The sequence below is a fragment of the Gavialis gangeticus genome, unplaced genomic scaffold (genome assembly GCF_001723915.1).
Source record: "Gavialis gangeticus isolate Ggan-Ray unplaced genomic scaffold, GavGan_comp1, whole genome shotgun sequence".
NCBI lineage: Eukaryota > Metazoa > Chordata > Crocodylia > Gavialidae > Gavialis > Gavialis gangeticus.
This window is the reverse complement of record NW_017729022.1, coordinates 18,146,745-18,156,764: the sequence shown is the minus strand read 5'-3', so window position 1 is coordinate 18,156,764 and position 10,020 is coordinate 18,146,745. Positions and strand designations below refer to the sequence as shown.

Sequence of the window (10,020 nt, the reverse complement as noted above, 5' to 3'; positions counted from 1 at the left end):
TCTCTTTGGCTGTGTTCATGTGCCCACTGAGCATGTGCGCACAGCCAAAAGGCAGTGTGGCCCCATTCCTTTGCCCTGTTCCTGGGTCCACTACTGGCTACCATTCTATATTTGCTAACTTGAAAGTGTTTTATCTAGGAAATCCTTACAAATAATAAATATTTTCTACAGACTGCTGCTCACCCAGCCTTCCACCTCTTATTTTTGTCCTGTAAGGATACATTTCCTCTTTAGTCTAATCAAAAAACTTGATTGTTAGGATGAAAAAAGCAGAATGGAAAAAAGAAGGTAAACTTAAATCCTTGCAAAGATAAGACAAGGTGGATCAAACATAAATACAGGGTACTAAAGTGAAGTAACATTTTTGTAATACAGATATCTTATAGGTGGGGTTACCCTGACAGCCATTGTTTTATTGTGGTTGGCTGTATGGCAGTAACAGGAATAGAGCTAAATGCACACTTGGGGCAGAATTCAAATCAGCTCTTACAGAATTCAAATCAGCTCTTTAGCCACCTAAGTTCTGAAGAGCAATTCAAACTGGCCCAGTAGCAGTGACCATAGTATTTGTTAAATACAAAACATTTTGAACTTCAAAGTTCCCTCAGAATGGATATCTATTTCCCTTGGATTGTCTGACAGGTTTTTAAATTGCGTAAGTGGCATTTTGGTATGAATGTGCAGGTAGGAATTCTGTTTCCCAAATTCATAACCTTATACATGTAGATGACTACATACATGTATAATTCAGTACAGGTCCTAGAAATAAAATGGAGGAGGATCCTCCCATGTTTTAGCCCCCAGGTACTGACTGGTTAGAGCAGGGATGGGCAAAATGGCAAATCAGGCCGAGGGCCAGACTCAATTTGCCAGCAACCCCTGCCCACATCACTGTGGCCAGTTTCCACGGAGAACCCAGTGGTGGCGGGGCCATGACAGCATGGGGGCCAGGGTTTCCATGGAGACTGGCCCCAGCAGCACTGACAGGGTGCACGGCAGGGTGGGGAGCTGCTCCCCTGCTAGGCCTGGGATCTTGCAATGTTGACAGCGTGGTCTGGAGCTGGGGCATGGGCAGCAGATCAGGGCTCTGCCCTGGCTCCGGACCATGTTGTCACTCCTGCAAGATCCCAGCCCCAGAGCAGCTCCCCATCCAGCTGCACATCCTGCTGGTGCTGCTGGGGCTGGTCTCCATGGAAACCCTGGCCTCATGCTGTCATAGCCCCACCACTGCTGGGATCTCCATGGAAACTGGCAGCAGCGATGCATGCAGGGGGCTGCTGGGAAATGAAGTCCACCCCTAAGTCTCTACACTAGGAATTCTAAGCATGCTCAGAAACAAATCACATGGAGCACTTTGGTATCCCTACATCCCCAGAGTAGCCTCTACTGGTAGATGAAAAAACCCCCACCCTACCTCAAACTGACTGCCGGTCAGACACAGTGGTAAGGTTCACTTTTGTCCAATGGTTAATCCTGTTCCTAGAGAAGTAGAGACATGGGTTGTCATTCTTATCCTGAAGGGGTCAGAAAAAATCATCTCCACTTTCCAGAAACATACTCTAACCACTCTAAACACAGACTAAAAGTGATCTGCATCCTTCCCTGGATGTTTAGAATATTTAAAAAAATCTGAAACAACTTGTCTGGCATTGTTAATTTAAAAATCACAAATTGTAAAAGAACATGTTTCTTTAACACTGTTACTATTAACATATATTACCAGGAGAAATAAAATAACAATTTCCTTTTACAATTATGCTCTTTATTTACTTTTGGCATATCTTTCAACATGGCAATGAAAAAAATCAATGAAATCCTTTTTATTTTGTTCTTAGTCATTTCCATTCAAACCTTAATATCTGTAATATCTCTGTTTGTTAACAGTGTCTGTAATGCTGTAATATCTGTGTTTGTTAACAGTGTTTTTTTTAATTCAGAAAACAAGTGGCTGAGCCTGGAAGCCATAATCAGCCGTTCCATTGGAGTTAATGTCAGAGACAATTTGGTCTTTCATCAACTGACTCCTTTGTGTCTGCAGGGTACTACTGTAAGGGCTTCTAAATAATGACTGAGTTCTTATACTGTCCACATGCCACTAAACATATATCCCAAAAGTGAATTAAAAAATCTCTCCAGAGGAAAACAATTGCTTCTACTTTTATACATAAAGTGCTACTATTTTCTTGGGATTGATTCTGTTTGTTTCTATTACAAGGCAATACTATCCCATAATCACTGCAAGTTCTATATTGACACAAAATAGCTCAAGCCTCAGTGACAGAAAGATGCCAAGGGCTAGGCTAGGTTGAAACAACAAAAAGACTTCTTCCTAGCTTGTGAGGGTCATAAGGAGCTCTAACTTCTTGAAAAAGTAGTATCGATCTGGGACAGGACATAGTCATGGCATTAGGGGTTCTGCAAAGCTAGCTACTTGTTAAGTAGCCTGTGCTTTCAAAAACTCCAAAGACCTTTGATCATAACTTACAGAAGGCCCACCTAGTAGAAAACATAGCTGTAGCACATCAGGCCCCTGGGTTATAATACTATCTCACAGATCTTCTCTTCAGGATGCAAATGTTCAGGCTGGTAGATGGAAAGGGTATATAAATAACTCTGTACAGGTGTGGGTGAATCTAGTCCACTGAATATTAAACACACTGCTGCTGTTATCATTCATTGGAATTGCGTGTATGCAAACAGCACAGGGTGCTATTTTCTGCCTGTTCTGTAATGGTAGACTGTATCTATGCTTTTCTGAGATTCATAAACAATGGCATAAAGTAAAATCTTGTCAAGTTATGTCTCTAGGGTGAAGTCACTATGCCTATCATGCTATGCTTCTCTGGCAGGCTGCACCCTAAACAGAAAGTAGTGTAGCTACATTCATGTGGTGCTTTGGATGGGCTAATTAGTACTTTTGAGTGACATAGCCAATTAGGCCTCCCCAAGTTAATTAGCCTGCCTGTGGTGCTGCACAGATGTAGCCACAATTGTTCTGGATTACGAGGCAGCACATGAAGAGTAGCATGGCGTATGTGAGGATACCAATGCTGAGCACAGTAAACTTACCATGTAGAGATGATTTATTTGTATTAGTCAAAGCATGCAATTTATACTGTTATCAGGGCCACGGTTTTTGATTGGGCTGCACCCGTGTATGCAATAAACCACATAAACATTTAATAATAAACTAAGTTCTGGTTGAATTCTGTTCTCTAATGCTACCTGATTTTTGAGCTATTTATTTATTCATTAGTTGTATTCACCACTCTATCCAAAGAAGGCTTAGGGCAGCTTGCAGTAAAGTATCAAAGTAGTGGAACTACCATCAAACCCATCCCTCATGATCACAAAGTTAATCCAATTAAGAAAAGCTTTACATGATGAAAAGTGCCAGGATAAAGCACAAACATTTCTCTCGTCTCTTAAATGTTGCACTTTCTTTCAAAATAGTCTATTTTTATTTACTGTAATGATATCAACTATTTTATGGAAACAGTTATTACCAGACACCTAATAAGGATTATCTGGATAAAGAAGGGGGCAAACTGAGGAATGAGATAACAAGAGAGGTGGTCTGAATGTTTAGGTCTGAATGAATTCAAGTCAGCAGGGTCAGATGAACTTCATCCCAGGGTACTGAGGGAACTGGCAGAGGAGATCTCAGAGACCTTGAAAATGAACTCTATGAAGTCATGGGAGACGGGCCAGGTACCAGAGGACTGGAAAAAGGCCAGTGTAGTGCACTACTTTAAAAAAAAAGGCAAAAAAGGACAACCCAGGGAACCAAAGACCAGTTAGCCTCACCTCAATATATGGGAAGTTAGTGGAGCATATCCCTAAGGAAGGCCATTTGCCTGGAGAAGAAAAGGTCAATCAAAAGTAGTAGCTTGCAGAAAAGGCACTTAAGAGGGGTATGGCAGCAGTCTTTAAATACTTGAAGGGACGCCACAATAAAGAAGGAAAACAGCTTTTCTCTCTTACTACAGAGAGAAGGACATGAACCAATGGCTTGAAGTTGTAACAAAGTAAGCTGAGATTGGATATCTGGAAAAAACATATTCACTGTTAGAACTGTGAGGCAGAACAGACTGCCTGGAAAAACTGTGGACTCTCTATCACTGGAGGTGTTCAAAAAGAGGTTGGCAACCACGGGTCAGGAATGATCTAGGTATAACTATGCCTGTGTTCTGCTATGGGTATTTCCTAGTTTCTGGGCTTTATTGGTTGCTCCTCCCTCACACCCTTTTCTGCTACATGTGTCAGGCGTGTTTTAAGCCTCCTGAAAAGGCATTAAGTGTTGGCTACAGCCAAGGCTGGAGACAATGTTGTGCCAGTGGTCCTGCTGGGACCCAAGCTGGAGGTTCCAGGCTATAGGCTCCTGCCCCTCTGTTCAGGGTCAGACTGATCACCCTGTTTGGGGTCAGGTGAATTATACATAGTTACAAACTAACTTGGCAAGTTATTTTGGGTAGGGTCTGTCACCCTGCTGATGTAGGTATAGCTCACAAATTGCAGAAATATTAAAATATGAATGTAATGGGAAGGTGTTCTTAAAGGAGAGCCCATCAAGCCTCTGAATGAAATTCCAAACTTATTTTCAAAAACAAGCTATGGGAAAAATTACCAGCTAAATCCCCTATTCTGCATACATACACATGGTTAAGTATGTTTATAGTCCTATTCAATTCAAAATATATGAGTACTTGCAGAATTAGAAATTCTGATACAAAATTTAGCTTGTTTAGGTTTAACATCTTGAAAGAAAGGTTTCTTCTTTTCAGAATTTGTCCTAACTAGAAAAGCTAATCCAACTCAAATAAAGTTTACCTGGCTTGCTAGCTAAGCCTGGCCTAAACTCTAGCTTTTTCTAGCATAGATACAAATTAACATCATTAGGAAGATTTATAATAGTTGTATATGAGACGAAACTGCTTTAAATGTCACAAGACAACCGAAGACAGGTTGTGAACAGGTCACCAGGTGCTTAACTTTACCAGTATCAAACATAGTAGATGATTGAAGCTCTCTACAGGAGCTAAATATAAAAAGGTGATCCAAAAAAAACTACACAAAAATGATTCAGCTCTCAAAATAGTGTTATTGTCTTTAAAATCATAATTTTTTAAAATAATACATTTGGAATAATAAATTTGGATTTTGAACTTTTAGTTACCGTGTTTTCAGGCTTTTTTCCAATTTACAATTTTACTATGAAAATTTCACTGTACGCACCTGACTTCAGGAGGTAGAAACTGTTAGAAAGACGAGAAATATTTTATAATTTCAGGGAGTTGAAGGCAAGAAGGCCAAATCATCTAGTCAGATTAGAGGCTACAGAATTTCATCTAGTTTCTTCTGTATGAAGCCCAGTAACTTGAAATATTACAAAACTCACAATAACATTTTGGAAGTTGGGAACAATTAAATCAAGTGATTATAACATATTATGTTACAGCATGCAAGTTCTGACATGCACTATTCTGCATACATCAGTCTTGACCTGTTTATATTTTCCATTTTGCCCCCAGACAACTGCTTACTTAACTGTTATCCCATTTTCCTATGTCTGGCACTATTCACATCATGATGCTTCACATCATACTATGAAAGGAACCATCTTTTGAAAGAGTGTCTGTAAACTACTTTGGGAATCTATGCCCTCAAAAGAAGTTGTAATACTAATGTTCTGTAACTATATGATCCAGGAACCATCTTTATTCATGCTCTAGCATTAATATGGAACCTAGTACAGTATAGATGTGGATGAAATTCCACTAGAACTATATTCAGACAGGATAATTGTAGAGAGATGCTAATGTGTTTTCCCTGATCAAGAATTTTGTTGTGTTGATAAAATACTCAGAAAGGATTGATTCAAAAGTTGCATCTCCTCCAGAACTGGATATGGCCCTACCAGCTCTGCTGCTTCAGCAGAATTCAACTATGTATCAACATGCAGGACAAGAAGGATTCTTTAACACAATGGACACTGAACAGGAATAAAAATTCATGAAGCTAGGAAGAAGGGAGAAGCAGCAAAACAAACATGAAAGAAGTGAAACAATGAGTAATAAGGAAGTAAACAAACGAAAAGCAAAAAAAAGAGGAGATAGAGGAGACAGAAGTTTAAAGAATGGAGCCACATGTGAATCCATTAGGAAAAATGTCATTTCTCTTCCCTTGTCTTTTTTATTTGTATCATAAATGATGTATCATTTTATAGTTTTATAGAATCTACTACCTTGATAAAAGCTGATTCTAGCACAAAAGAAGAGCAAGAGTTTAAATTGAACACAGAAAGAGAGAAGAGGTGATGCAAAGTGGATTAAGATATGGAAGGGCATTTTTTACAATAAAATAATGCATTAACTTAAAGCTTGCCCCAATCCCTCCCCATTATATAGTTGTGAGTCAGAATTTCCAGCATGTACAGCCTGTACATTGATATATCTCTCTGTAACATCATTAAAACCCCACTTGACTTTGAAGCTAAACATCAACCTTTCTTCCCACCACTTACACTATAAAATAACTGAATCACCTGTGTGCTGTTCGGTGACCTGTGTTATTAGCTGATCATAACATACTTTTCTAGCTTTAAAATGTGCAAATCTTTTAGTAGACCTTGTATCCTCTTGCCATGGCATGCTACTGGTGGCTCAAATGGCCTCCAGATCTTCCTTATTCTAGTCAGTGGAATAAGACTGCCTTTTTAAAGAAAAAACACTCATAGTTACAGTAAAATACCCTTAACCGTTGTTTGGCCTACGCAAAAGACCTAGCCACCTTGTTCTCAAACTGCCGGCATAAACACTTTGTACTATTTTAAAAAGAATTAGCTATAACTGCACAACATTACCAATAACTGCATACACATACTACCATTAATACAAACATTATATATTACATTAAAAGAATAATAATAACTCCACCCTCAGACCCCGCTACAGTTACCAGTCAATATTTGATAGAAATATATGGCTTATCTTCTATACCTTCAAAAATTAATTTTTGTGGGGTGACATTTGGCACTCTTTACACAGTAAGACAGGGGTAGACAACCTTTTCTGGCTGTGAGCCAGAATGACCCACCCCAGGTCAGACACAGGCAGGAAGGCCCCCACTTCTCTCCGCAGTGGCATGGGAAGAGCTCCTGCTGAAATCCCCTTGCCACAAATCATGTTCATGGACTATATCCAATGGTTCTGGGAGTTGAATCTGGCCCACAAACCATAGGTTTCCAACCCCTGAAGTAAGATATGAATATGTTTTGTGAATTTGTTATGAAAACATTTCCCAAACGTAATATTTAAACATAAACCCATCAGCCTTTCTTTTGCTGACCTTCTAATTTCCCTACTCACTTTCTCCATTCATATTTTTTTCCAAAAATATTTATCTTTGAAAATAACCTCATGATTCCATGCAGTCACATTAGGCTTGGGATACTGTATACTCGGGCATAGCAGGTATGCTGTTGAGTTTATGGCACCATTCCTGCAAATGGAGCTGTAAGCACCTCTTTCCTTACTATTTGATAAGTTACTTGAGAGGCTGGGATGGAAGTCACTATGGAAACACAAGTAATTATTATCAATACAAGTGAAACAGAGATGAAAGGCTCCATAAAATATTAGCCTTTCAAGATTTCCCCATGTAGGCTTTCAATAATAACTTCAGTAGGGTTCCTACTGCACTGAAAATGTGGTTGTCTGGCATTTAATGGACTCTATGTATCTGGACTGTTTTTCTGTCTTTCATGCATTGGAGAGTTTCTGGGATCCTACACTGGTTCTGTACCAGCCTGAGGTAAATGTGTGTCTGTATCCAGCCTTTCAAGGATCACAGGTCACCGGCAGCTTCTCAGCCTGTTCTTAACTTGTGTTAATATATACACAATCTAATAGATATATCTATAGATATGTATATACATATCTATAGATATATCTATTAGATTGTGTATCTGTATATTAGTGGTGTGTCATTTTAGTCATGGAAAAATGTGGATTTGGGGTTACTTTTTTATACATATCTATCTATCTATCTATCTATATTAGACTGTGTATCTAATATTGAGGGGGTGATTTTAACCACGGAAAAATGTATATTTGCGGTTACTTTTTTATATCCAAAAATTGGGGATTTTTTTAAACCTGAGAAAACCAGGATCTGTGCTGATTATCCTGCTCGTAGTGAGAAGGTCCTTTTTAAGCAGGCTTATTTGACGTATGACGTTAACATGGGGTTGATGCTGATGGAGCAATGACTAGTCCCCTGTTATGAAGCAGGTATACAACAACTGATTTGGAGAGAAACTAAAAGAAAGCAGGGAGGGGAGGGAGTGAGGTCACAGGTTCAAAATGAGTGCACCAAGGCACCGGCCAGCACCCACAGCCCCTCCAATGAGTCCAAGGAGCTAGTGGACACTGCCTGGTGAAACTCTGCCCAGAATTATGAAGGGATGAGGGGCTGGGAAATGGCCCCTCAGGCCTTAGGGGTCCTCCTGGCCAGATACCTATCCAGAAAGGAGGCTATTAGCCCAGTTACCAGGGTGCCCCTTTTAAACAGGCCTATTTGTAATCCTTCAGGGGCATGGGCCTCCCGTAGGCCCACCACGTAACCTTTTAGCCTCCCTCAGACAGGGAGGCTACAAAAAAGGGTGGCAGTTGATTACAGGGGACAAACAATAAAGAAAACAGCAACGAGAGTGAATGTCAAAGGTTCATAACAAGAGCGCCAAGAGGGGACACTGAGCAGAGCACACCCAAATGTGTCCAGGGAGCCCGCGGACACTGCCCAGAGATGGGAATGAACTGGTGCAAGCAAAGCAGCCCCGCAGGCCCTGAGGGTCCTCCTGGCCAGAGCCTCCTCCTGGGATAGGTGTATTAGCCATTAGCTGGGTGCCCCTTTTCAAGAGGCAGCCCTAAGGGCAGCTGGGGTTGGTCCCCACCTGCCCACAGGTCACAAGGCAGTTCCAGCAGGGGAAAAAACCTCTCTTGGTTTCACACTAGGCTTGCACGCCACCAAGGTCACGGGGTAAAGAGCTGCTAGCCGCAGCCCCTCCCAGCCAGCAGAGCCACCAGCACTACTGGGATGGCCCCACATCAGTCCATGCCCTGGGGGCATTTCGGGCTCCTCAACACTAGAGGCGAGTCAGGGGCAGGTTTTGCCAGATCTCCCCTGGATCCTGCTGGGGGGAGCTGTTTCATCATCATCCCCTTCATCACCCCACGCCCGGCACAGGAGAGTGGCTCCAAGCCCCCTTCCTGCCCCCTCGGCAGCAAAGCCCGCTCTGCCCAGTCCCGCAGCGCCGCCCGGCCCGGTCCGGCGCGGGGGGAGGGGGCGGAGCAGCACGCGCCTCATGCGGCACAAGCACAAAGGCGGCCGCGGGCCCGGCCCCGGCCTCGCGATGAGGGGCTAAGGCGGAGCAGGCGGAACAAACCACCCCCCCCCGCCGCCCACACACACACACGGGGGCAGCGGCGGGATGGGGGAGGTGCATATCTGTGCGTGTATATGTGGGTGCTAATGTGTTAACGTGTATGTGGGTGTGCATATGCGTGTGTGCGGCAGCGCGGGCCGAGCTGTCAGTGCGACGGGGGCGACCGCGTGCCCCCCCGCGCGTGTGCGTGTGGGTGTGCGGGGACTCAGTGCACACACACAGGCCGCCTTACAGCAGCAGCGGGAGGCGGAGGCGGCGGCGCCCAGGGGAGGGGGCACCTGAGCAGACGCGGGCCATGATGCTGAGCCCCCCCGCTCCTTCCTCCCCCGGAGCCGCCGCCCTCCTCCTCCTCCTCCCGGGCCGCGGCAGGGCTGAGCGGGGTCGCAGCCTTCTTCCTCCCTCCGCCTGGCCGGGTACTTTACCTGCTCTGGGACTGGCTCTAATCCGCCGCCACCGGTTCCTCTCCCTGCACTGGGATTATTTATTTATTTCTGCCCGTGACGTGTCTGGCAGCCGCGGCGGAGGCGGAGGGAGCGGGGCCGGGCGCGGCGGCGGCGGCTGCTGCTGCTGCTGCT

General features: G+C 43.4%; 1 protein-coding gene across 1 annotated transcript in view; it reads right to left on the bottom strand.

Moving 5' to 3' along the window:
• SLC16A7 (solute carrier family 16 member 7) overlaps positions 1-9,983 on the bottom strand; it is a 181,441-nt gene extending 171,458 nt beyond the window's left edge. Inside the window, exon 1 of the mRNA XM_019514629.1 lies at positions 9,868-9,983. The gene's annotated coding sequence lies outside the window, so the exon portion shown is untranslated. The remainder of the gene's footprint in view (positions 1-9,867) is intronic.
• Between the last annotated feature and the right edge of the window lie 37 nt (positions 9,984-10,020).